Source organism: Condylura cristata, unplaced genomic scaffold (assembly GCF_000260355.1).
Source record: "Condylura cristata isolate star-nosed mole 26May11 unplaced genomic scaffold, ConCri1.0 scaffold00015, whole genome shotgun sequence".
Classification (NCBI taxonomy): Eukaryota; Metazoa; Chordata; class Mammalia; order Eulipotyphla; family Talpidae; genus Condylura; species Condylura cristata.
The window spans coordinates 46,475,778-46,502,704 of NW_004567116.1; the positions used below are offsets into that span (position 1 = coordinate 46,475,778).

A 26,927-nucleotide genomic window follows, 5' to 3' on the forward strand; every position below is an offset into this window, starting at 1 on the left:
TCAATGATAGAAAATAAATTTAAATTAAAAACAATGTAAGGACATAAATCAATTAATTAAAAAAAAAACACCCTTAGCACCTAGACCAGCAATTAGCGTACAATGAGTCCTGAAATAAATGAGTGTCTGTTGAATAAATGAAAGAAGAAAAGGAAAGACAGTAGAGCTACAGACAGGCACAAGGATGTTTTCAATTTAGTTTTCCAGAAAATGCATGAAAATCCTGAATGTGATGTAATGTTACTAGCTATACCATGATGTCCACAGAATTTTCTGTTCAGGAAAATCTGAAGTGCAGGACAAAACCTTTGGGAAGTGCTCATATCAGTTACCTGGGAAATACTGTAAGGACAGATGAATGAGCTATCTAGACCACAGAACAGTTGCTCTTTTCCTGGGACTTTCTAGGTAAGTATTTGTACTTGTGCAGATTTAAAAGAACTCATAGACATCACATGGATAAGGAGTCTCACTTTAGAGAAGTCATAAAATAAAATCTCAAAAAAAGTCTTAAGATTTGATTTTGCTATTCACATTTAATTTTAATGTGAAAATTTAAAAAAGAGAAAATTGTGTGGGGGTCAAATGAGACACATAATGGATCCCCACATCACTATACTCTGGTTTACCACTTCTCCCCAATCTGAACTGTAACATTTTCACTGAACTAAACTGAAATCCAAAAGGATCGATTTCATTGCTCCATTGTGTGCTTTTCCCCCTATGTCGCTGTCACATAATTACTTGACTGTCTCAGCAGTGGGCTGCTGGCATCAGAGGGCTCTGGGAAAGTTGTTCTCTTCCAAGTCCTGGCATCTCCTCTAAGATGCCTAAACAGTGCTGTAGGAATTTAGCAGAAGTCACCCAAGCCTTCCAGGAGACTCTGCCTCAAAGTCACTCTGGTCAGCGCCCAGCTCATCTGGCGATTACACGTCTGAGATCACACGGATCAGGAAACATCTTGCAGCATTTGCCGGCTGCGCAGAGAATTTGGAAATGCTAACAGATGGCATGAAGAACACAACCCTGAGCAGCCAGCAGGGTGACACTCATTAAGAGTCACCACTGAATCCACTTCCAACAAAATCCCTTTCCAATGAGCTACCACTTTCCAAAAAACTGTCAATCTGCTTGAATGAAAGTGACTACCAGGTCCTAGGATGCCAGGATGGTTTAAGTTCCACAATGACAGACTTTCCATCATTTTCGCCTGGATTCACCCTCATCAGCTCTCCCCTCACACCTTATTTTTTGTGTGTAGAAGAACTGCAGTTTAGGACAGAGGTGCAGTGGGCAAGAGGATTCACCAGAGATAGAGTGAGAAGCAGAACAGGTGGATTTGCTGCAATACACTGCTGAGGGGAGCAGCGGGAGAGAGAGGAGAGGTCTGCTGTGCTCTGTGGGTCACCTTCCTGGCGGGGGGACTGAACTCAGTGATAGCGCTGAGACTTAACCCCTGGGCCACCAGGAAGGCCCCCTCTCATCTTTTTTTGCCTTGTAGCTAAGAGGGTAAGCTGAGACAATCGCACCTGAACTTAACTCCACAATCTCAGTTTGACATCCCTATCCTGTTTGTTTTCCTTCTGGAACAGAATATGGAGAGAGGGGGAGAAAGATAGAGAAGAATACTTAGAGGACAGAGAAGGGAACTTTCTACTTTACAGGTTTGAATGTGGCTAGAGTGGAGATTTATTTATCTTCACATTTTTAAGTGTATTATCAATTTGTCAAGAAAAATCATTCCCTTCATCTTTGTTTTCCTTTCTAAGGACAGCATTGATCCAATGCAGGCTATAAAACTATGTTTTATTGTACTTTGATTGTCATAAGGGAACTCAAATATTACTACACAAAACTCAGGTCAGATGGACACAAGACTGCATACCTATTCTTAGGTTACCAAGCTTAAACTTTGTATTTGTTGACATACAAGTCAACTTCTCTGCTTCTAATACTTGTTCCCTTTTCCTCTACCTTCAAGAGATGGAATCTCCACTACTTCATTTTCACATCTCTAGGTCTTCTGTCCCCAAGGCTCCTCCACTTGTTCGCTTGTGTCCCAAGTCCTCTCATCTAGTAAATATTTGCAAAGTCTCAGTCAGCAAGTAATATTCTCTCATTTCTGTTTCCCAAGCAGTTTTTCACAACATTTTGACTGGAATTTAATTCTCTCTATGGTTTCTTGCTGCTACAACTCCAGTGTAAAGGTATCAGGCATTACCATTAGTGCCTGGTTTGGCGAGTCAATTAGTTGCCTAAAGAAAAGGACAGACTTCATGACTTGACTATCTGAGCTCACAAACCCCATTATTAAACATGAACAGAACACCTGACAGTGGATAAAGAAAGGTTGATATCCATTTATTGCTTGTTAGCCTGGGATCTAAGAAACCTGGATTCTACTCTCACCCGTCATTTACTCCCAATTTTTCACCAGGTTAACCTTTACCACTCATTTACTTAGTAGGCAAATTCTGTATGCAAACTTTATTACACCATCCATGTGGCACTCTTGAATGCCAATAGTTTCCAGGCTTTCATACACTCTGCTCTTATTATCTCACTACCAAAGATTTAAGGTCAAGAGGAAACTCTTAGTTACCTATGGAAAATTCTTTCAAGAACACACATGCCTAAGGAAACATGGCAGAAGAGGAAGATGAAGTGGCGGGGGCTATGTGATCTTGGTCAAGCTAGTCAGTCTTTAGGAAGACTCAAATCTGCCTACCTGACATAGGCCTACAAGAGCTGAGGTCTGGACAACAGGAATGCCCCCCAAAGGGTAACTATTCCTGTTTCATGTGACTAACTCTTACTCACATACCAGTTGCAGTTTTGTTAATCTTGTTTGCTGACAGTGAACCTCCCATATGTTTTAAAACATACGACTAAAGACCACATTTTGAAAATTCTTTTATAGTTCCAGTGAAGGATGGGAATAAACAGAGTGATCTTAATATTTGCAAAAAACTCAGTCTTCCAGAGTTCATCTAAATCTCTCACAGACATGAGAGGAGAAAAAAATTTACCAAAATGATTCAGCCACTCCATCATGATTATGTTAATTCTATCCAATTTCCAACAAAGAGATCAAAGGTTAAGTCTGTTCTAAGCTTCACAGGATGATAACAATAATAATAAACATAGCTATTCTTAGTAGCTGAATCATATTTTGCTATTGTAACTGACACCATTTGACTTTCATTTCTTTTTAAGTTAAAGGCTTTGCAGTATATTTTCTTGTTTGAAACAACAGACTCTTTAGCTTTATAAAACTCATCTTTGTCTAACATGACCCACCTCTCTGGTCATAATTTGCTCTACTGCTTGAAGATACCACTTAGCAAATATAACAGAAGAGTCTGAAAGCTAATCTCTAGGCCACCACTTTTTTGTGTGCAATCACTACCTTCCTAAAGTTTCTTCAATCTCTCCAAGACTGAGCATTTACTATTCCAGTAACTATCTGGAATGCCCTCTATGGAGAGTACTCTCCTTTATTGCCTCAACTACCCTGCAGGATGCTAGCATTATCCACAGTGTACAAGTGTAAACTGCACCGTTCTGCAGTTTGGAAACATGACAGCTAATACTTGGAAGTAGTTTGTAATCTACATGGTATAAGAAAAAGAATCTGAACTCATAACTCATTTCTCATTTCCATGTCTTACTTTCATATTTGGTTTATTTGGAGACCAGGCTATGTAGGTAGAAACTCCATGGTGTACCCCAGATCTGAAGGAAACCAGGCCCATGAGCCTGAACGCAGCAGACTCGACTAGACTGCATTGCCTTGGCTACCCATGACCTTCAACATTTCATTGCTTTTCACGCTTTATAATAGATTAGGAACATATTAAATGGTTGTGTGATAATAGCCATAATCACAGATAATGTATTTTGAGCAGTTTCTTGTATCAAACAACATTATAACTGCTTTACATGTGTAAAATCATTCAATCTTAATGAATCTATGAAGTAGTGATTATGTCATTTTACAGATGATGCAATTGAGGCATTCAGTGATTAATTAATGAGAAGGCAAGAGAGAGAGAGAGTCAATCCCTTCACTCTATTCCTTACTGAGCCTTGAGCCTCATGCAAAGTAAAGGGTCTTCAGGAGTCCAATCATCCTTTCTGCTCAGGCATAAATTATACACTGACACTTCACTTCCTTAGGTTTCTTTCTTTTCTCTTCTATATTATTGCATCTTGGTTTCCCTTAGGTAAATATTTCCCTGGTGCCACAGGCTACTTGCCCTGGCAAGTCAGTAAGTTTTGTTCTCTTTTCACAATCTTACTGATCCAGTTTGATGTGCCAAACAGGCTTGAGCTTTTTTCTTCTTACACAACATGCATGAGGATTAGGGACTCCTCTCATCTTCCAGATGAGGAGGCTGGCCAATGTTAGTAAACCATGTATCTGAGATGTGATAGTAGACAAACTGGCTCTAGATTTTGGCCTTTGATCCATACTTGAAGATCATGGATTGTTTACTTTTTCCTTTTCCCAGCTCCCAACACTTCCCTTTAGTAATGTGATCCCTTGCCTAAATTTTGTAGGTCTGTATTGCATTGCATTATTTTTACACTAATTTGTGTTGTTATGTAACTGCTTTCTAATTTATACCCTATTTGACTGTAAACTCTTTAGGAGAGCATATCATCCTTTTTCCTTTTAAGGGGTCCTCAGAGTAAACATCTCAACGCTGGGCTGATTATTACTTGCTGAATCATAATTAGAGGGTTTGTCCCATATTAGAATATTTGCTCAAGCAGAGATGTAATATTCCTATAATTCCAGGTCTTTAGGAAGTTTTCTCAGCACTAACTGAAGTCTTCTGTGACTTTGTTCTCTCCTCACTCTATACTTTTCTGTGAGTATTCTTCACCCAATTACCATCGCTACCTCCTATCTCTCTTCACTACCTTAATTAATCTAACACACTATATGTTTCCTTGTGATGCTCCTCAGACTGGATTTGTATCTCTAGAAACCAGTTCCTGCTGCTAAGTTACTACAGACAGCCCAGTTTCCCAAGTCCAAACCATCAGTAGGAATAAGCTCTGAAATTTGTGTAAAAGGTCTAATACTAAAATAAAAATAAAATCTTACATTAGTATTTGTATAAGTTGTATATAAATACTTGCATAATACGCTTATATTTATACTTTGTTTTTCTAATTTTGAGCTGTATAATTATCCAAATATGGAAAAGTTTTGTGTTTTTCCATGTTTAATAAGTAATCCTTTTTAGTTCTGCTTTTACAAAAGCAAATATCCAATCTTATTTCTTAAGTGCACGTCAGCTTTCATGAGTTAAAGAAGTGATATAAAATGAGATGTCTTTTTCTCTCCAAAGAATGAACATTTGTTTTATTTCTGTTGTGTAAGGCCACATGTATATTACTTAAGGTAAATATTATAAGCATTCTATGGGTGGGGATTATTATTTCCATTTAATAGATGAGGAAACCATGGCCTAGACAAATGTAAAGAGTTTCTAAGGTTCACATAATTTATGAATGACAGTGACAAAATTTACAGGCTCATTCCCCACACCCCCAAAGCCTAAAGCCTGTAAACACTCTCCTGATATCTCATGATCTCCAAATAAACCATAACAGAAAGTAGGACATAGAAATATAAAATGAGTTCAGCCTATTTTTTTATATTGTGTAGATTACAAGTTCCTTAAAGGTATTAACTATCATGTTTCCCAAATGCATTATTTAGGCAAGTATTAGTTATTAGTATTGTAACATGATATCATAGGATGACTCTCCTTAGGACCTTACAGATCAATAGAAAGCTGAGAAAGCTGAGATAAAGTGATTGTTCTGGAGGATAACAGAAGATCACACTTGTAAAAATAAAAGGGGGGAAGAACATGTAAAAGCTAAGGTTTTTTGTTTGTTTGATTGAAAACTTAATAATATTCTGGGAACTACAACTGTTGACAGTATTGGGAGTATAAGACATATACTACCTCTAAGGAGTTCTTTGCCCAATGGGGAGAATGCACAGAAACATTAATATGGAATAATAACTTGTAAGGTTGTATACCAGGAATGTTACAAAACAGGTCACAAATCCACAGCTTGCCAACCATGTTTCTTTTGACTTCCTAGTCTTTTTGAGAAATATGAATCAGGGTTAACACTTAAAATTCGAGAAATTTCACATCAAAATTCTCATTGGTGGCTGCCTAAAAATAAAGTCTGATACCTCTGAGTTCTGATTCCCATTTGGCCACCATTAACCTACTCTAGTAGCTGCTGCCTCCAAAGTCAATGCAGGTGTGTGTGTGTGTGTGTGTTTGTACATCAGGTATAATGTTTTGTAGTAACAATTTTCAGGAAAGTTACCAGTGGACACTTTCTACCAAAATTATGTTTGATATATTACACCTCAGTAACACTGCTCATGTGACCACAGATAAAGTCATGCACTGACATTTAACATGATATATATAAAAATTACCACAGCAGTATTGTCAGGAAGAGAAAGGGTACGTGCATGTGTTTGTGTGTGTGCACCTGCAAATGTGCATGTGTGTACAAGCTGGATGGAAGTAATAATGGGAAGATATCAAGCAAGTTGATAAAATTATATTATCTGATCTCCCTTCCTTCTTCATCTCTCCTTCCTTCCATCGCTCCCTATGAATACACATTCCATGATCTTACCAAAGCTTGTTTCTTCTTACTGTGATTTAGCTGAATTAAAGACAAAAGAACTACAAATGCAAAAAGACAGAATGCACCCCAGATTCTAAGCGCACTACAGAGCTGCCTTAGTGGAGGTCAAGTGAAGCCACAGCTTCTTCCAAGTCTGACTAAGATGGGAACAAAGATAGTGACTTCCAGTTGGAGGCAGATATAAAGGTGACTGACAAATGCTCAGGAAAGAGTAAAGGAATCATTCATGTAAATGAATACATTAACACATGCCCTGACACATTCATCTCTCATCCTTCTGTCTACAGTGAGGAGGCAATGTATCTGGGCTGAATTAACACACATCTATACCAATAAATGTGTTTAAAGATGGTCTGTGTTATCTATTGAGAGCATATATGCTTGAAAGCATGTGCAAAGCTAATATCAAATGGAAATGTGGCTCCATCTGCAAAGGCAAAGACTGTTGAGTATAACCTCACTATTTAACCACAAAGGCTCACCCGGGTTTCTTCTCTAATCATATTTTATAATTAGTTAATTAATTTTCTTTTTGAGGTCCTTTCTAATCTTTGAATAATTTCTCTTGTCGGCAATCTCATGGAGAGAAGGTAGAGTGGGCCATGTGGGATTTAAAAGAAAGGGGCAATTATTTCTAAGGTACTTACTATTTTCTTGGCTCTTTTTTTTTTTAAAGATTTATTTATTTATTCATATAGAACTGGGGTACAGGCCAGAGATGTGGAAGGTGGGAGGATTCACCAGAGACAGAGTGGGGAGCAGAACAGGCAGATCAATGAAGTACACTGCTGAGGGGAGCAGGGGGCGGGTCAGGAGAGGTCTGCCTCGGCCATGTGGATCTCCTCCGGGGCAGGCAGGAACCGAACTCATGCGGAAGTGGTTTTAGCTTCTTAGTGCTGTGTTTTAACCTGCTATGCCACCACGGAGGGCCTACTTGGCTCTTTTAACTGCATTACCACATTAACTCACTTAATCTCTCACAATTAAGTGTGAGCCACATGACAGGAATACCTTGTCTCTTTACCCACTCCTGTTCTTGTAGACCAATTCCTGGCACATAGAAGGGTCTTCATCTGGTTATCCTTTTTCCTTCCTCCTCCCCACCAACCTTAACTCCCACCCCAATGCTTACAATTTAGATTTCTCCAATCAAAGTAACTTCCATGAGTTTTGGGATGTGGAAAGGTGGTGGCAGATGGGCCAAGAGTTTGCATTACTACCACTGCTATAGCTTCCAACAGTTTCCAAAACAATACAGTTTTCTGTAGGTTTCCAGCTTTAGGATCTGCAAGAATTATGGCTCAGGCAATAGTTTCTTGAAATTTCCTCATTTTGGAATAGTCACCCTGCTGTTGACTATCACTCTTCCTACCCTTCCACCATGCTTTCACATTAATATCTAGACTTATGTCCCACTCTACTTAAAAGGATCTTTGAGTTACCCTGATTGACTTGAAGTTTCACAAACATTTGTTAAACAATTAATTGAAAAAATCACCAATTTGATGTCAGTAGATTCCCTATTTTGCATTTGTAGAATTGAGGCTCCTACAGATGAAGTAAGATTATACAGTCAACTATTAAATGTCAGCATTGAGAGCTGAATCATAGACTCTTTGATGCCAAAGTGCTTTTGTCTTTTCACTTAGACACTGCCCTTAATGGGTGCAGCATAACACACTGCTGCCAAAACCTTATCGTAAAGGTTAAGAGCTGTTGCTTCTGCTATTCCTCTTGCTAGTGCACCACTGTGGCTGGAAATCTCCCTATAAATTGGAAGGGTTTATTAATTCCCATACCAAATTGTCTATAAATATGCATTAAGCCTGCCAAGGCAAAACACCTTATTAAATTTGTGTGGGTATGACTTTATCAAGCAGATACTGTGTGTGTCACCATAGTAGAAGCTTGCAAAGTATGAAATAAATGAGTGAATGAAAGAAAAAGTTCACTAGTTTTGCTTCATAGTAGTTTCTTAGCAAACTCTATGCTCTGACTGACTCAGGTGTCACGTAGATCATAAACTAGTTGCAAGTTGGCAATTTCAGCGAGAAGCCTGGATTCCCTCCTGTAGTTCAGCATTATAATGTCTTCTAGACTGTCAACTTGCCTTGAGAAACCTCAGTTGAAATTCATTCCTACTTCCCAAATGAAAAGGTTGGGACACTAAGAACTCTCACCTCATTTGTGTTGTCATGTAGTAGAAAAGACCCTGTATTTGTAACCAAGCTGACCTAGGTTCTCATTCCTGCAACTTACTAGACCTGAAATCTTGGACAAGCTGTTTCTTGACTTCAGTATTCTCACTATCTTATACAATGGTGGAAGTGCTATCTCTGCAGTCACTGGAAAGATGAGCTATTGCAGTCAGCTCTAGAATAACACTTGGTTCTGGTCTGGATTTCTTGAGTGAAAATAGTATGACAGTCATCAATAGTGAGGCTTTGTTGCTACTATAGGCTATTACCCTGCAGCCTGGGCCATCTTAGTTCCCAAGGTTCTCTAGTCAGACCAAAAACACATTTTTTCACACTCATGTTTATGCAATTTAGAGAAGTTATATAATTGCAAAGAACTGAATGTCTGCATTTTATAACTTCTGTAGATCTCAGTATCTGGTGCTTTTGGGTGGGGGAGACAGGGAATTGCTGTCACAGAGGGGGTAGAGCAGAATCGTCACACCTCACTTTCCCTTAAGAGGAGATCCAAGATTAGACTCAATAGTTTATATTGAAGGTGGACAGGTAGTTTGGTGTCTTTTGCAGAAAGGGATAGTAGTTAAAGCTGTAGGGATGAATGAGGTCATGGACAGGTTGAGATTAAATGAGAGAAAACAATCATGCTTGGTGTTCCTTTGTAGTGAACCAAGCAGCAGAGGCTCAGTGTTTGCTGAATTAATAAATATCAGGTCAGAAAGTATGTCATACTTCCTTAAAATGTCTGTGTCCCCTACTTCTTTCATGATCAGACTCAACTTAAAGTGCTAGTATGTACTTATTATCTGCCTGAGTCCTGGCAGGTACTATGAGTTCTCACATCCTACTTAAATCTCCTCAGTGCAACTCAACTTTGAGGGGAGAGAGCAGTTTTGTTCATTTGTTTTCATGGCTGAAAATTTCTCACTTCCTGCAATGTGCTTGGTGACAGCAAGGGCTCAGTAAATTGGGGTTTGGTGTTTGATTGATCAGCTAGTTTAAAAGTATTTTCAAAGAATGAGGAAATGAATGTTTTGGAAACTTTTAAATGTTGAAAAATGATATGCGTGTATATAAGAAATGACTGGAGCTCAGTTTGGAGTAAAGAAGACAAAGGATTCATTGAGATGCTGGTCAAAGTAGCACTGGAGTGTGAGGGAGAATTTTGCATGGATGAGATGAGCAGAGTTGATTCTAGGAGAGAATGATGGACTCTTCTTCATTCTGCAAACATCCATTGGTTGCTTTATCATGTCATCTATTGTGCTAAGCAACAACACACAACAATAAACAAGGCACATTATCTGTCCTTCAGGACTTCATATCGTGTCGTGTATAGTTGGACTTGGAAATAGTAAACTACGAAGTCAGGCTACAGCTTAGAGCAAAGAAGACTACAAAGAGTGGTTATATTCTTTTAAAGATTAAGCTCTTTATGTTCTGTCTTTGCCTACGATGACCTGAGAAAGAAGGCAGATAAGATTTGGGGCTTACACAATCTCAAAAGAAGAGAGGTTAGGGAACTTCAAGATTATAGAGTTTATTATTTTCTTTTCAGATGAATCTGTTGTTCAAACTACAACAGTAAATATTCAAACTATTATGTACTTCAGAGAAAAGAAAGTCAGACAAGGTGGGCTGTCCATAAAATATCAGGCAACTTGCCTAAAAGATCTTTACTCCCCTTTTGGAGGTTCTCTGGATGCTTTTTAGAAAGAATGGAAGAATGTATTATCACAGAGGCTTTAGGGGTGAAAAAGAATCAAGTAATGTGTATGGGGACCTAAGGGTATGGGGAGACTAACTGGAGAATATGACACTCTTGAGGTGTTTTTTTCTCAGTCTCCTCAGTCAAATTGACTACAATCTCCCCCATGATTTTAACAAACACTTATATATGAAGGCTCATACTTTCACTAGCACAATTTCTTAGATCAGCCCATCCCATTGCTAGACACATTTCATTATTATAGCTTTTTATAAAATAGAACTGAAATATACTTCTTTTAATTTCTCTCCCATGAGACTCTGCCCTCTATAGTTATATAAGGTTATAATCTGTCATTCCTTCAAAGACTTACTGTACTTGAATAATGTTGCCATTGTATTGCTATTCTCTATCAAGCGCTCCGGTTTCCAGACATTTGTGGTTGCATCTAGAAATAGCTGCATTATTACTATATAATGAAGTTATCTCTATACTAGGCACAAGACACCACCATGTGCTGATAAGAACTGCAAGAGTTTCACAGAATCACACTGTTGGTAAATGCCAGGGGCACAATTCAAAACCAGGGCTTTGGCCTTCAGTGCTTGATTCCATGTGGCCTATAAATATATGATAGATGATAATTTCCCCTCTAACCAGATCTTAAACCACACAATAATCTTATGGCAGCCCTATTTGCCCATGGCTAATAATCTTCCAAATCCCGAATACATTTTGCAACTCCCCTGGGCAACTCAGGATGACTGCTTCAATCATTCTCAAGTTCACCTGCAAATAGAATTGTTTTCATTTCTATTCATCCTAAGGTTTAGGTCAATTTTTGTTTAATTTTACCAGTACCTATTTCAAAAGGAGGCATTTCCATGTGATCTTCGCAAACACTTATTATCAGACTATAAAGTTGACAGTTGGTTCAAAATTTTTAGTGTCTATGGTGGAGAATTTGTGCTCTCATCAAAGTAGCTACCTTCCTGCTTGTTGACTCAGGGTTCGCTACAAAGGAACAAAAATTAAAAGAGCAGAAAACATGGCCCCTATCTCTCTCACTTAGTTCATATCTCCAGGGGAGGCAAATTGGAAAAAAAAGGAAGATAGAGCACAGACTGAAATCCACAAAAGAAGAAGACACTTAAGTGGACAGCACTGGTTATGTGTGGTATCACAGATGACTAGGCACTGAAGTGGGCGAGGAGACACAGAGAATGAAGGCAGAGTGGAGGCCCTTCTGACTAGGGTGTAGAAGCATTCAGCTGTCAGTTTATTAAAAAGTGGAGACAGAAAATGTATTTTCAACTCTTCCCCTCCAGCCTCACCTACCACTCTCCCTTCGCTGACAACACATTTTGTATGATAGGAATTAATCACTGCAGTGGTGAAGCATACACCTTGCTATCTCAGGTGGTAGGTCTTTGACTAGGCAGCTCATTCTATGTATCTTTGGGCTTTTAGTTCTTCAAAATACAGTTTAGTTCTTTTCAAATAAAGTGGAGACAATAATTTTTGAGAAGCTTTTCCTAGTTCTTTAAATAGAGAAATAATTTCTTTCTCTGAACTACCTACCTCTATTTTGTTAACACTAATAATGATTATACTGATATGCTGTTATTGCAGGATAAATGATAATAAAGTCTTATTTATTTATTAGAGTGAGAGTTTCTATCACTCAAAGACCCATTTCATCAGCACCAAATCTTTAGTCCCTGGCAGCACTTAGAAGACAAAACATGTTTTCTGAGTTTAATTGAATCTCCAGACAGTAAAGATTTCTTCTTTATTCCTCTGACAAAGAATTTCCATCAAAGTGCTCTACTGGAATATGTTCCCAATCCTGAGCCTATTATAAGTGATCTGCTCACTCACTAAATGCTTAGTATGAGCCAGGTAGAGTGTCAGGTCTGAGAATATTGCACTGAGAAAACCAGCAGTGACAGTTTTTCTCCTCGAGGACTGCTTCCCCTTGATCAAAATAATTGAAATTACTCATTTCTGTTAATTTACTACAAAATAGTATTCTTGCCTCTGGCAATAACGTCTCATTTCAGAAAGCCATGTGGAAAAGCAAATTAGTGGTGAGTAGGTTTCAGCTGAGACATCTATAACCATTCTATGCTTTTGTTCCCCTGAGATGATACACTCCTCTTTCATTGTGTATGTGTGTGTGTGTGCCTACAGCAAGTAATGCATATATTATAAACATTCAATATCCAGTTAAGGTCCTCAGAAGAATACAACTCATTCGAATGATCACTAGATCCTTTAAACTTAGACACACTTAATTAAAAACAGAGTGTGATTAACATAATGGTTTATGATTTTTTAAGATTAAATCTTGTATGTCCTTTATTTCTCATAATCCCATTGTAAAGGCCACACACATATATTCATATCCTGAAACTAAAAGGCACATAACTATTTAACTTTATAGAGAAACAAATTTAATAATAGAGAACAAACACAAAAAGGCTGTTATTTTCCAGCATACAGAACGCTGTTAAACAAAAAGAACTAAATGAGTGTTTCAGTAATAAATGAATAAATGAATGAAAGAACAGTTGCAATTATGGAACTGTTACTGAGGGAAAATTAGTGGAAGAGGTTATTATTTAAACAGAGAAAAATATTAAAAACCAAGCCTTGATCCAAATGGTTAAAAGACCTCTATTGAGGCCCTCCCTGGTGGCACAGCTGGTTAAAGCGCAGTACTAAGACGCTAAAGCATGAGTTCAATCCCTGCCTGCCCAGGAGGTGACCACATGGCGTGGCAGACTCTCCTGACCCGCTCGCTGTTCCCCTCAGCAGTGTACTTCCACTATCTACCTGTTCTGCTTCCCACTCTGCCTGTGGTGAATCCTCTTACCTCCCCTGCACCTCTGGCTTGTACCCCAGTTCTGTATGCACAAATAAATACAACTTTAAAAAAAAAAAAGACCTCTTGAGATGCTAAGAACAAGCAAAACAAAACATAGCTCATAGATATGCCTTAGATTTTTGGTTTCCCAATGTACAGGGCAATGATGTACATTCTAGTGGATAAAGTGTTCCATCTGTGGAACCTAATCAGCTTCTCCTATTGGAGTCAGGAATTAGTTAACATCCTATGAGTTCAAATGAAGATCTGAGGCAAACAGATATCCAGTTATCCTCCATATTCCAAAATAGTCCTGCCAGATTCTGTAAAAACTTCTTCAGGGCCCTCTTGTGGTGCAACAGGTTAAAGCACAGCACTATAAAGTTATCACAGCCACTGCATCATGAGTTTGATCCCCGGCAGGGTGTGGGTGACTCACATGGCATGGCAGACCTCTCCTATCTCAACTGCTTGTCCCTTCAGCAGTGTATTTAACTCAACCTGCCTGTTCTGCTCCCCACTCTGTCTCTGGTGAATCCTCTCACCCCCTCTGGCCTGTACCCTAGTTCTATATGCATAATTAATCTTTAGAAAAGAAACTTCTTCAGTTAGTGTGCCTTTTTCATTTCTGGGCTTACTCTACACATCATATCACACGCAAAGTGGTGATAAGGCCCAGGGAGAAGGTAAAAGTCAGAGAAAAGTTAATAGACACTTACTGAGCTCCTAACTTTTTTAGGTACTGTAAAAGGTACTGGACACACAGAAAGAAAAGAACACCATCCAGTGAAGGCTTTATCTGGATATTTAATGCTTACTGTCACAATAATAGGTCTTGATGTACATGTTATTTGTAATTCAGTATTAGGAAGTATATCTACACCACAAAAAGACATAAATCCCTTCAGACTTCTTCATATGCACATATTCAAAAAATTCTGAGATTGTGTTGTCATGAAAAAATTTCATTAAAAAAAGAAAAAAAACAGCAAACCCCATCTGGTCTATGAAAACAGGTTTTCTATGGAATCTCATGCATGTTTTTGCAAATTTATCTCATTGAATTGCTCCAGGATGAATAATTGTCTAAGAATTTTGAAGGACAGATGGTTGCCATTCTTTTGTTAACACATAGATGCCAAAAATTTTATTTCAGAAAAATGTGGCAATAAGTAAATTAATATTTTCAATAATAGTATACCAATAAGAACTGATCTGATTAAAATCTTGTTCTTAGGACAATAAAATGGTGCAGACTTTTGCTTGTCATAGCTTTCCCAGCATAGTTTGGATTAAAGGGAACAGCACTGAGTAAATCACCCAGCAAAGCCCCCTCCAGTTTTTTCATTTCGACTTTTCAGCAATGTGGTATCTTTTGGTACAAAAATAGCACCTGCAAAAGACCAAAATATTGTTCATAAGACTAAAACAAAGAAGTTGATAAAGGACTCCTCAAATTACTGTAAAATTACATGCAAGAAGTTCAGATAACTATAATTTAATTTCAAATTAATTGAAATAGAAGAATGGTTTTCTTTATATTTCCCTTATCTCCATGACAACAAAATAGGCTTAGAACAATGCTTTCTTACACTAATTAAGAATATGGACTCACAACATGACATTTTATGAATTTTAAATACAAATGTGTGAATCATCTATTCACAGTGTCAATTACCCTGCTGCCTTCTTGGCTCTCAGTAAAAACTCTTTGGGACTCCCTGGTAGCGCAGGGGTTCAGTTCTCAGTGCTATCAAGCTATTGCTAGCCACTGCAGCACAAGTTTGAACCTTGGCAAGGGAGCCACCCACATGGCTCAGCAGACCTCTCCTGTCTCACCTGATGCTCTTCTCAGCAGTGTATTTCAGTGGATCTGCCTGTTCTGCCCCTACTTTGTCTCTGGTAAAGTCCTCATATGCACCAATTCTTGTATGCATAAGTAAATAAAAATAAATCTTAAAACATTCTTGTATATAAAACATAAATTAAGATGTTTCTTGAAAATTAGATGAAAGTAAGGAAAAAGAAGAGTTAATTCACTGCATGAATTCTACAATATGATATAGAACTTATAGGACCATTTGCATTCGTTTATCTTGTCATCATTCTTCCAATATTATTTTGCTCCTCCTTTGATCCAGTCAAAGGAAAGACAAAGAAAGATCTGTCTTTGAGAAAGAGTTCCCTCTGGAAATAATGACTTACATAAATAGAGTTCTAAGATGTATCCACAGCATTTGAGAACAGTGAAGAGACGGAAACTTCCTAGGGATGGAAGGAAGAGGACTGTCTTCTAGGAAGATAATAAATAAACCAAGCAAATTTATTTATGTCTTGTTTTATCCCTACCCTACTAATTTTTCCTCTCCTATTTTATTTTAATGTGGATCATTTCACCTGTGTATCTCTAAAAGATTGGGCTTATTATTACCTTGATACTATTATCATATCTAAAATATTATCACTAACTCACCAAATATCCAGGGGAATCTTAAATTTCCAATTGTCTTATGAATGAATTTTTTTTAAACAATTGCTTGAGTCTGGATAATAAGGTTCATTAATTTCAATTATTAGATTTGTCTTTTTAGTACCTCCTTATTTTTCTTTCTCACTTATTTTTGAAGGAATCTGAATGTTAGAGGACAAATGAGGCACAGTCTTAAACACAAACTACATGTGCATTCTCACATTAGAAACGCTGCTCAGTGTACACTATTTCTTACAATACCCTTATCTGGATGTCTAGTAAATCTCTGTGTCATCTTTGACACCATCAGCTCAGCTCCAGAAATTATTCTCCACCTTCTATACCTCATATTGTCTCCATTCTCCCTTGAAGAAGAATGTATCAGCATTTCTGAGTGCCTATTATGTACTGTGGGACCGTGCGACATGTACAAAAAGACAAATGAAATCCAGTTACTACACAGTTAAGACTTAACTTACTGTGAGGTGTTTTGGCAAAAAAGGAGGATATGCCATCCTCTAACCCGTAAATCTACATTTTCTCACAGAATTTAGTTATAGCCAGTAAGTGTTCATTGTTGGGTAAGAAATAAACTAGAAAGCAGAGTCAGGAGAAGTTAGATTTGCTATATATTTATTAGTGAATTGTCCTATTCTTTTGGTTTCCATATAAAAGTTGAAAACAAGACTTTGTCAATAGGTTAAACACTTAGGCCTTGTGCTTTATTACTTTAATGTTTCTCTGTTATATAGAGGTCATAAGAACATACATGTTGGGAGGCTAGAGGAAAAAATCATAAAAGAATTTAGTTCATACGCCCTGGCTCATATTTCTACTCTTTATATTGCTATTGAAGTAACTGGAGCAAGCAATATAAAAATATATTATCCAGTCATGTTTTAAAAGGATGTTCTTGAATATGGAAAATCCAATAACACAGTGTCACTTTTGACCATTACCAATAGAATAAAAAGATCTTTATATGCACTGTGCCAGCCCCTAATATATAGTCATGCATATGAAGGGGAAGAATGGATAACATACGGACTTTCCTAACCTCTTCCTACACGTGTGATCTGCTTTATTTTCTCTTCTCTTCTAATGCCAACGTTGTGAGTAGAAAACAAGATACTATGTTTAAGGCACTTTGCACATAGTGGCTGTAAGAAGAGGAAGATGCTACTATTTGTTTAACAAATGAATACAAAGATCATACATTCTGCCCTTACCCTTTATCTCTGCTCTATACTATCCCTGATCAATCATTCCAGACAATCACACATAATGTGTCCTTTGTCCCTTTATAAAAACCCATACAATACTAATTCTCAAACTTAGGACTTGATTACCATTGTCTTTACATATGAATGCAATTCTCAATTGTAGCCATACGTTAAAACATAAAATGGGTCTTAAACAGCAGCGATGTCAAAATATTTAACAACTAGTTTGCTGAGTGTTAACTCTTGGTTGCTGAATCATAGAGAAGTGTGAAAGTCCTGGGAAAGGAACTGAGTGGGGGATGGTCTGAAGCAGGTGGGGGACAGTGGACAACAAGAATGTATTTCAGTGTTTAAGAATGGGGGGGGATGTACTACATACATGAGCTCCTTTATTAAGGTAGCATTGGCTTACAAGTACTAGTCTCTGATAACTCTTTGGTAGCTCCTGAAGCCCCAAATAGCCCCTGTCTATTTGTCAGGAATTCAAAATACTTACTAATGGGGTGAACAGTTCAGGGAAGAAACAGTTTCTGTTGCCATTTCTCTACTTGTGCAAAAACATCCAAACCAAATCCTTTACCTAGTGTGTGCTATGGGGCAGTGAAGCAGAGTCATGGGATAAGGTAATATTTAATTCTTAGATGACTTAAGTGCTTTTAAGTCAACACACCCATTACCCTTCCTGTATTCTGTAGTTGCTTCTTTCTCTGCACCAAAGAGCTGTCTAATCTGACTGAGGAGGAAGCAGCATGCTGGACACATTTCCTGCATGGTCACTGCAGTCTTCTCTAAGTGGAGCATATTTTCTAAGTTAGTCCCAGGATCCTCAGTGACATAGCTGGGCTGAGAAGGCTCCTGTCTGGCTGCAGGTTTTCCAAATAAAATTGCTGCATCACAAGCAAATTGCAAGAGGGAATATATTTGGATTCTTTCTATTGTCATATAAGTGCATTTTAGAAAGAAACAAGAAAAAGTAAGCATTTAGGGGCATGAAGATTATGTGGGGAGGTAGAAAGCATTGAGAAAAGCTTCATGGGTTAAAAAAGAATGCTCTGTCATTGCAGTTGGACTTCCAGAAAATGGTCAACAGGATGACCAGACTTCCTAGAGAAAGTAAACAGGTTCTATCATTTTCTCCTCTATGCTGAAAAACTGGAAAGACAACCCAAAACATAGCAATTTTATTGGGAGCAAGATATTTTGGTGGAAAACTGTTAACAATCTGATTCAGTTCAATCTTACACAGGGAGTATTTTATTTCCTCAATGAAAAAAAAAAAATGGGGGGGTATTGCCCAAGGCTAAAGAACTAAAAAACTTATAAATTATATAAACTGTGAATCACACAAGACACCAAAGTTAAGTCTAATTTTACTGTGGAACATTGTTACTTGGCCAAAAATTATATTACCTAGTCTGTCTTATTCTCTATGTGGTATATAATTCACATTTGGCAAACACATCTATTCTACAATACCCCCATTTGCTTTATACCAGCTTTTAACATCATATTTCATGACATCAAACTCTGAATCAATATGAGGCTTTGATTGTGTCATAAACCTTTGAGTAGATTTCTTCAGGTATAATAAAGCAAAAAAGAAAAAAAGATGATAATGTATGGTCTAGCTCTAAAAAACTGATTTTGAGCCATAACATAGAACTTTTAAGATTCACACTGAACTGATTTCAAAACTATATTCATATTGTATAAGGTAAGAATATTTAACTGTGGTTTAGCTTAAAATCCAATTACCATCATACAACAGCAGGTTTTGGGAAAAGTGATACATTAAATTTTCTGTTAATTATAGCTTGGGCAGATGTCTTCTAGCTGGTGACTTCTGCAATGGTCCTGATGTAAAGATAAGCAGAGAACAATTACCCAGTCAGTTTCTGTGACTGTGGAGAATTTTTTTCTCTGCTCCAAAGACTTTCTTTATCTCCTGGCAAACCCCTACTTTTTATGGCCGTCAATGTACGGACATCCTATGGTTGGTCTTTCTTTCATTTTGTTGCTTACTAATTCTACTGACATTTGCACATTATGACCAGTACATATATGTTGCAGGTACCTGTTGGATGCTTTGACACATCTATCACCAACACCACCCCTTCCTAACAGCTATAGCTGCCAGATTTCACGTGAGACTCATATGGTCATGCGGGATTGTTTTCATCCTATCTAAGCTTCAGACTAGTGATTTAATTTTGTGTTCAATGGAGATCAGTTGGTCTATTCAGAGTGTGTTTTAAGGACCATACCCAGTGTTTCTTTCTGACTAAAAAAAAATAAATCATTAGAGAGTCACTGATAAATATCCTAGGACCACAGGGCAGTTAGTCTTAGAATGCAGCTAGCAGGAAGACAATTAGTATGCTAAGACTAAAAGAAATGGATTCTTTGACCACCTTGTGAGCCACAGGTTCAGATCTGTTAAAGCTGGCTTTACTTCTAGGTCAAGATCATCAATGCATTCTCTATATTTAGCAAGTTTGATTCATGGCTATGTTACTAATAACCGAAAGCAGTCTGACTGCTGATGTTATGATAGAGCAGATAGCACAGTGTGTTGGAATTGTGGGTTCATGTGCCATTTCTCTTGAGCTGGATTATGATTTTTTCCCTCTTTCTGATATCAGCATTTAATAAAACATCTGGCCCATAATCTGTACTTAATAAATGGCTACTAGACAAACCAACACATAAATAAAACAAATCTAGAATACACAGAACAGAAAAGATCTGTCCCTCAGTATTTTGCATATTTTCTTTTTGATATTTCATTCAATTCTTCCTACAGAGTTAGATATTCACAATATATGTATAGCCATTTCCTACCATTTTAATTCCTTAAAAATATTTTATCTCCTTCCCTCCCCTAACTTATGTACATAAGCTTATACATACATACATATATATGTGTGTATGTGTGTGTGTGTGTGTGTGTGTGTGTGTGTGTGTGCTCCTGTTTAGGGAAAAAAAAGTTCAAAAAAGAATAAAAGACAAAGTAAAAATCAACAGATTTTTTTAATCATATGTGACATGAAGCATTTTATTTTGTTCTGTGTTTGCTAGTTTTATCTCTTTGTCGCACTCTCCTACTCTGCAGCACCTAAGTCTTCACAGAGTCTTCAGTTCTATTCTCATTTCAGGTTGGGTGAACATCCCCGGAGGCACAATAGGTGCTAAGCATTTACTGGGTCCTGCACTTCTGATGTTTTCACATTGATGAGAAAGTAATTTTTACTGAGACATGGATTATCTCATTTACTTCTTCCCAACTGTCTTAGGGAAAAAATAATTACTTTTAACTACGGAAAACAAAGTTACAAGACTTGGTAATAGGGTAATATTTCTAAGATATATTCTACCTTTTCATCTAGAAAGGTCTGAAATAAGAGTAACAGAAACAGAAACAAAAGTAAAATCACTGTTACTTACATAGTAGCTTTAACTGCATTAAAATAAAAATGTTATTTTGAGAAAGAAAACAAAACAAACCCTTTAAGCTTCTTAATAATTATTGAGTTTTTCTACTACAAATCTGGCTGTTAGTTTTTCCTAGGGGAGTCTTTGTCTCTAATCAACACAAGATGAAAAGGAGTTGTTGGGAGGATGAGGCTGAAGACAGAGCAGGGGCTTTAATAATGAGTGCAGGTCACACAGAGCCACTGATTGCCTTTCATACCAGCTTACAAGGCAGGGCTCCACTGGGATTGTTCTAGCAGTCCCAGGCCCAAAGGGTTACTGCAATAGCAATTTAAAACTAGAGATATGGGCCCTCGCTGGTGGCTCTCCTGGTTAAAGCCAGCACTATGAAGCTATCCACAGCTACTGCAGCACAAGTTCGATCCTCGGCCAGGGAGGTGACTTACACTGTGTAGCTGACCTCTCTCTCCTGTCTCACCTGCTGCTCCCCTCAGCAGTGTATTTCAGTCCATCTGCCTGTTCTGTTCCCCACTCTTGTCTCTGGTGAAAATCTTGCACCTCTGGCCTGTAACTCAGGTCTTATATGCACAAACAAGTAAATCTTTTAAAGTAATAAAACTAGAGATTCAAATAAGTCATTTATATGTGGAGTATAGAGAAACTAAAAAAAGGATCTGATAAAGACAAACCAACAACAAATCCTAGAAATCTCACAGTTGAATTGAGACTACCTGAGTGTGTGTGTGGAAGGGGTGGTTCGATATGGGGACAGAGTGTTGGGAGCCAAGCCAATGGCCCACCCTGATCTATTGATGATGAGGTGTGGTATGGTAACAATACCTGAAGAGGAAGATTTATACCTTCCAAACATAAACTGTGCTGCAAGCCAATGTTACCTCAATTAAAAAAAAAAGGGGGAGTAAAAAGAGAATGGTCTGAGTTACTGTATTTTCAAAAGTCAAGAGAAAAAAAAAATGTCAGGAGAGGTATAATCTAGCTGACACTAAAGTCATCCTCCAAAGGGTCTATCTCTGAATTGGAAGAAAAGCTGATGTCTAGCTTTGACGGATCAGATTGCTTTCCATTCCAAAATGGATCTTAAAAAGCTTTTAGTCTGAGATCTTCATAGCTTTGCCCACTTTCTTGTTCAAGTCATTTCTTTTGGCTTAATGGGGGAAAAAGGTCAAAAGCAAAACAAATCCTACAAAACCAGCCCACTGGGATTTTGAATTCACTATTCTGAATATAAATAAGCATTCGGCAATACAGTCTCAGACTTTTCTCTAACATTTTGGGGGCCCTGAGGAAGAACACAAATGGAGGCCCCCAGACCTACAGCAGCTCCTTTATGCTTCCATGTTTTATTCCTGCATCACAAAAGCTCCTTCACTCAGCTGTGTGAACCTTCCAACTCCCAGTTCAATCTGGGATCAAGAAAATCCCACCCCTTGGCTCCTCCACCCCATGCAACAGACTACCTTGATTCACCCCCATATCCGGGGAGGGGGACCCTATACAACTCTTGGAAGTGTGCTTAGGAGTATCTGAAGGAGAAATTCTGGAACCCTATTTGCCCTGAATATGGTCTCAGAGCAAGATCCCAAAAGGCCTGTCCTCTTGGTCCACAGATGCCACTCAAGCCGGAGGTACAAGAAGGGTATCTGATCAAAGGGAGGTAGTGATTTTAGATTTTAGCTTGAATTTGGCATACTTGTAAGTTTCATATTTCTTTACACTGATTTTTTTTTTTATTTACGTTGGTGAGAGTAAGAGTGATGGCTCAAGAAAATGTGATTCTGGTTGGCACAGATCAAAAATGAAAGTGGAAGCAGTCTCCAATCTCATTTCAATATCCCCTGACTCACATAAAGATTCAATATGTAGGGACAGGACTCTTAAAAGATATTGGCTTAAGATCCCCAAATGGAAACATTTGAGCCAAGCAAATCCTGGAATAGTGGTAACAAGGCAGATCTGGAATCAGAGTGCTTTGAGTACAAATCTTCCTGATATATGTTAATTATTATTACTAGTATCAAAATGCAGTTTCCTCTAATATTGATCATTGATAATGGGAACCAAAATAATACTACCCAGTGGGATTGTGATGAAGATTAAATGGAAAAACACACATAAAGCATTCAGTGCAGTGTCTGGAATGTAATAAATTGCTATTAGAAGCAGGTACCTTAATGCTACATATTATTTGACATCAGTTTTTTTCTATACTCCCCACTTGAAATCAAGTTTATTTTTTGAAATTTATGTAAGGACTTACAGTTGAAAGTAAGTTTGTCTTCAAGAGACTTGCAAGACAAAAACAAAACCAACAAACATTATCTGGCTACAGGAAGAAAAGGCTAACAAGAAAAGTTCCATAATTTTCCTATTTACCATAAAGATATTTTTCAAAATCATTATCAAACTGAGTTAATATATTTTTCAATTCACTTTATACCAATAATTATCACCTTCCACTGGGTGACCTTTCAAACAGGGTGCCATTGGCTTTATAGACATCAGCTACCAGGCATAATCTTCCTAACTTTACACCGCCCCATTTTACAGATAAGGAGACTGAGGCAGGGACCAAGTTGACCCAATGACCATGGCTTCCTACCTGCACCTACCTGCAGTATCTCTGAACAGGTCCTTAAAATATCTCCCCTTTGCCACCCTCTCCAACCTCTCTGCAAGAAAATTTATGTGTCATTTCGGCAAAATGTTAATGCCTTTTTTGGTTTTTAATCCTTTTTGGAAAGAGGTGATTTTTGTGTGTATATGCTATCTCAGAAGATTCTTGTCACAGTTCATAATTTAAGTTTAATTGAAAATAGCTCATGCTAAATTTTCTTTTGTTGCTATAAATAGAACTTATTCTTGGTGGGTGGGGAAGATGGAAAAACCACTACCACAAATGAAGAAACTTACTTTATTGAGATTGGTACCTTGGATTATTTCTCCATAAAACCATACTGAATCAAAATCAGATACTGCTGCAAAATAAATTGTGGCCTTTGGCATTGTAATTTTTTAAAATGTGGTACAATAAAATTCAATGTACACTATACTACAAAGGCACTTTACAACTCTATTGCTCTTGACCTTAAGACAGAGCAACACTTTTTAGGGGGGAGTGTGTCCTCAGCTTTAGGAAAAATCATGGGCTGCATGAATCAACAAAGGCAGATGTTTGTACCTGCAATTATTTGCTGAATTTCTGACTTTAATCATGCTGGCTGTAACAGAGAGACTTTGAAATGAAAATAAGACAAAAAAAGCAATTTACAGACCCTTTGTGGGGTAGCTGCTTCCAGATTAGAAACCAATTCTCAGGTTACACACCCCAAGTGCCAACCACAGTACATCTCTCCTCTGTGCTTTAAGAAGAACTTATTCAGAATGGAAATGATGGAAAAGCTATTTATGGACAAAAGAACTATGTCTGAAAAATGTGTTCCTAGAAAAATATATATTCCTTATTCCAAATTTGCCAAGTTTTGTTGCAATCAAAAAGCATAAAAGAAAAGGAGAAATAACTTCATACGAAGTATAGTGAACTGATGACCAAGATCTTTATTAGGGAAAAAGCAAAGAGTGAACTAAGTCCATGGTTAAAAAAAAAAAAAATCCTTAAGGATAAAGAAGATGTTCTTGTCAGATCTACAGATTCAAAAACTAAAGAAAAAGAGCAATTATGAGTAAGGGAAATGCTTTGGACAGTATAACAGTTGTTGAAGGTTTGGAAGACAGTAGCAATTTGCCGGTGAAATAAAGCAAATGTCAACAAGCCAGATACATTTGAAACATTCAGGCAAAGATACTGCTATTCTTTTCTCTATATAATATACCATATGACACCATAGTTAAAAATGCTACTGGGGGGAAAAGGAAGAAGAAGAGAAAAGTACGCCAAGCTATTGGTTTCCATGAGATTTGGACAGAGGCAAAAACAACAGAGCAGAAAGGAGTCAGGGAAGGTGCAGCTCTTGCTTCTCTCCTGAGGGGAGAAGACAGGCTCCTGCTACCTGACCCGAGTGAGCACACCCGCCTGCAGCCAGGACCTGCAGCGTGCACAAAGGAGGAGGCAACAGAGCTTCAGGTATTTATCAATGAGAATAGGAAACTAGAGAAGACAGACCCAAGTTACAAAAATTCAAGTCAAGCTTTCTGCATTTCTCTGCCCGTGGGTGCATCCTATAGCTCTTGCCATAACGATTCAGTCTTTTCTTTCGCTCTCTCTCCCACACCATCAACAGGCATACCGATCGCAAATCTCCTGATTCTGATCCCATCTCAGCAAAATGCAGGAACGACCCCTCAACTGAGTTTCACAATAACCTGCACAATGACAATTATCCACAGCCCCTCAGTTCTGTTCACACAAAAGATTGCAATTTAAATCTTCCCTTGCACAGGTTCAGCTCTGCTGGAGCTGGTTACCAGGCAAACAGTCTGTTTTAAGGTTTACCGATCCCTGGGGAGGGTGAGCTGGGGGTGGGGATAGACAAACCACCCTGTACATACCTCCTTTTGGCAGCTAAGAAAAACAATTTCGTGACAAAAGACTTGTTCTTTTCAAAGCTCCCCCAACAAATGAAACTGACAGAAGGAAACCTGAGAAACTTTAGCAACCAAAGAAAGCAGCCTTCCAAGGATCAAGGTGAATAATTGATCTGCTGGGTTTTGTTTCGTCTTTTAAGCTATTTTGCTCATTAAAGGAAATTGTGAGATGATTTGTTAGCAACCCAGACACTGATACACTTCTGACAGCAAGTGCATATTCCAAACTACAGACACGTTTGCCAAGCTGGTTCAACAACTATTAGCTTCAGAGCAAGGGAACTTACCGAGCACAAAATTATTGGAACAAAGCAGGGAGGAGGCTGAGGCACCGAAGGCAGGGTCTCCGCTTTCTGGCTTTCTGGGTGCCAGGTTCTCCCGTCTGCTGTCCGGTTCACGGTTCACACTTGCCTTTATAACTAAGACTGTGGCAGAACTCACTAGCGAAAACTGATGAATTATAAAGCAGCCTCTCCTAGACTCTCATATTTTACATCACAGGGGGTGAACAGGCAGCATCCTCGCTCCCTCTGTACATAAATTTCCTCGTAACTCATCCTGATAAAAAAAATCAGCTTTAGAAGCAGTGACAGTAATTGGTGCCTGGAATGTACCAGCATTAACCAATAAGATGCTTTCCCACCATCAGTACAGCACCCCCATTCTCCATTTGTGTTCCCCCACACCTTGTTAAGGTGGATCCACCCAACCCAGTAGGGGGTAGGAAAGGATGGCAAAATATAGAGGAAAGCCCCTGGATCTCAAACGCACACATAGCAAGGTTTAGCACGCAGGGTTAATTCTAAGAGTGCATGAAGATCAGCTCTGCTATTTTCATAATCTGGCACAGCGTGCGGAACACTTTCTCTCTCCCTGTGCTCTCCTCACCCGGGGAAAGTATGAGCATCGCTACAGCACAAATAAACCTGAGGGCTCAGAGAAGTTAAGCGACTTTGTCTGATGTTCACTGAAATTGAGGGGTGCGAGAAGCCCTACAGCTCAGGTAGCGAAGCCTGCTCACTACAAAGACGAGGGACCGGTAGCAAGAGCGATAACGTGCCTTGTCCCAATCATTCGGCTTCCTAATGTTTTGAGCTTGTACAGAACCCCAGGTCTTCTGATGTGAAGGACGGGGTCTTTCTGTCCTACCAGATTGCCCCGGCACATGGAAGCTTTCAAAACAGTATTGATGATTGATCAAAACTCAGTGACAAGAAGGCTGTAAGCAGGGGCAATACCTGAGACTTTTGTTTCTTCTCTGACAAGGTCAGTATCACCTCTTTAGGTTCACTGAACATCCACACCAGAAAACATGTTTTTGATAATAACAACTGCTACTGAGCACTTCCTATGTGCCAAGCAGTTTCTAGGTATTCAGTCTCATTTGATCTTCAAAATATCCCAAAGGCAAGCTTTATCAGGGACAATGTATTGCAGATGAAGGAACTGAGATGCAGAGATTCAAACCCACGCAGGACCAAGGATTCACCAGAGACAGAGTGGGGAGCAGAACAGGCAGACTGATGAAGTACACTGCTGAGGGGAGCAGCAAGCATGTCAGGAGAGGTCTGTCACGCCATGTGGGTCACCTCTGGGCCAGGAATCGAACTTGTACTGAAGGGGCAGAGGCCAGCTTCGCGGTGCTACACTTTAACCTGTTGAGCCACCAGGGCCCCCGGGAACTATTCTTTTGACATTTCTTCTGGGAAAATGGATTTCTGCCCCAACTTCTCCTTATAGCGTCTTTTCAAATGTCATTGGTGTT

At 38.5% G+C, this 26,927-nt stretch overlaps 1 protein-coding gene across 11 annotated transcripts in view; it reads right to left on the reverse strand.

Moving 5' to 3' along the window:
• Positions 1-26,927, reverse strand: part of DLG2 (discs, large homolog 2 (Drosophila)) — a 1,159,995-nt gene that overhangs the window by 187,772 nt on the left and 945,296 nt on the right. Inside the window, exon 1 of one of the 11 annotated variants that reach the window (XM_004683256.2) lies at positions 25,450-25,738. The exons of 9 other annotated variants lie outside the window; for them this stretch is intronic. The gene's annotated coding sequence lies outside the window, so the exon portion shown is untranslated. Of the gene's footprint in view, positions 1-25,126; positions 25,148-25,449; positions 25,739-26,927 lie in introns of those variants that run through there. One more of the 11 variants, XM_012725357.1, reaches the window with a different exon arrangement.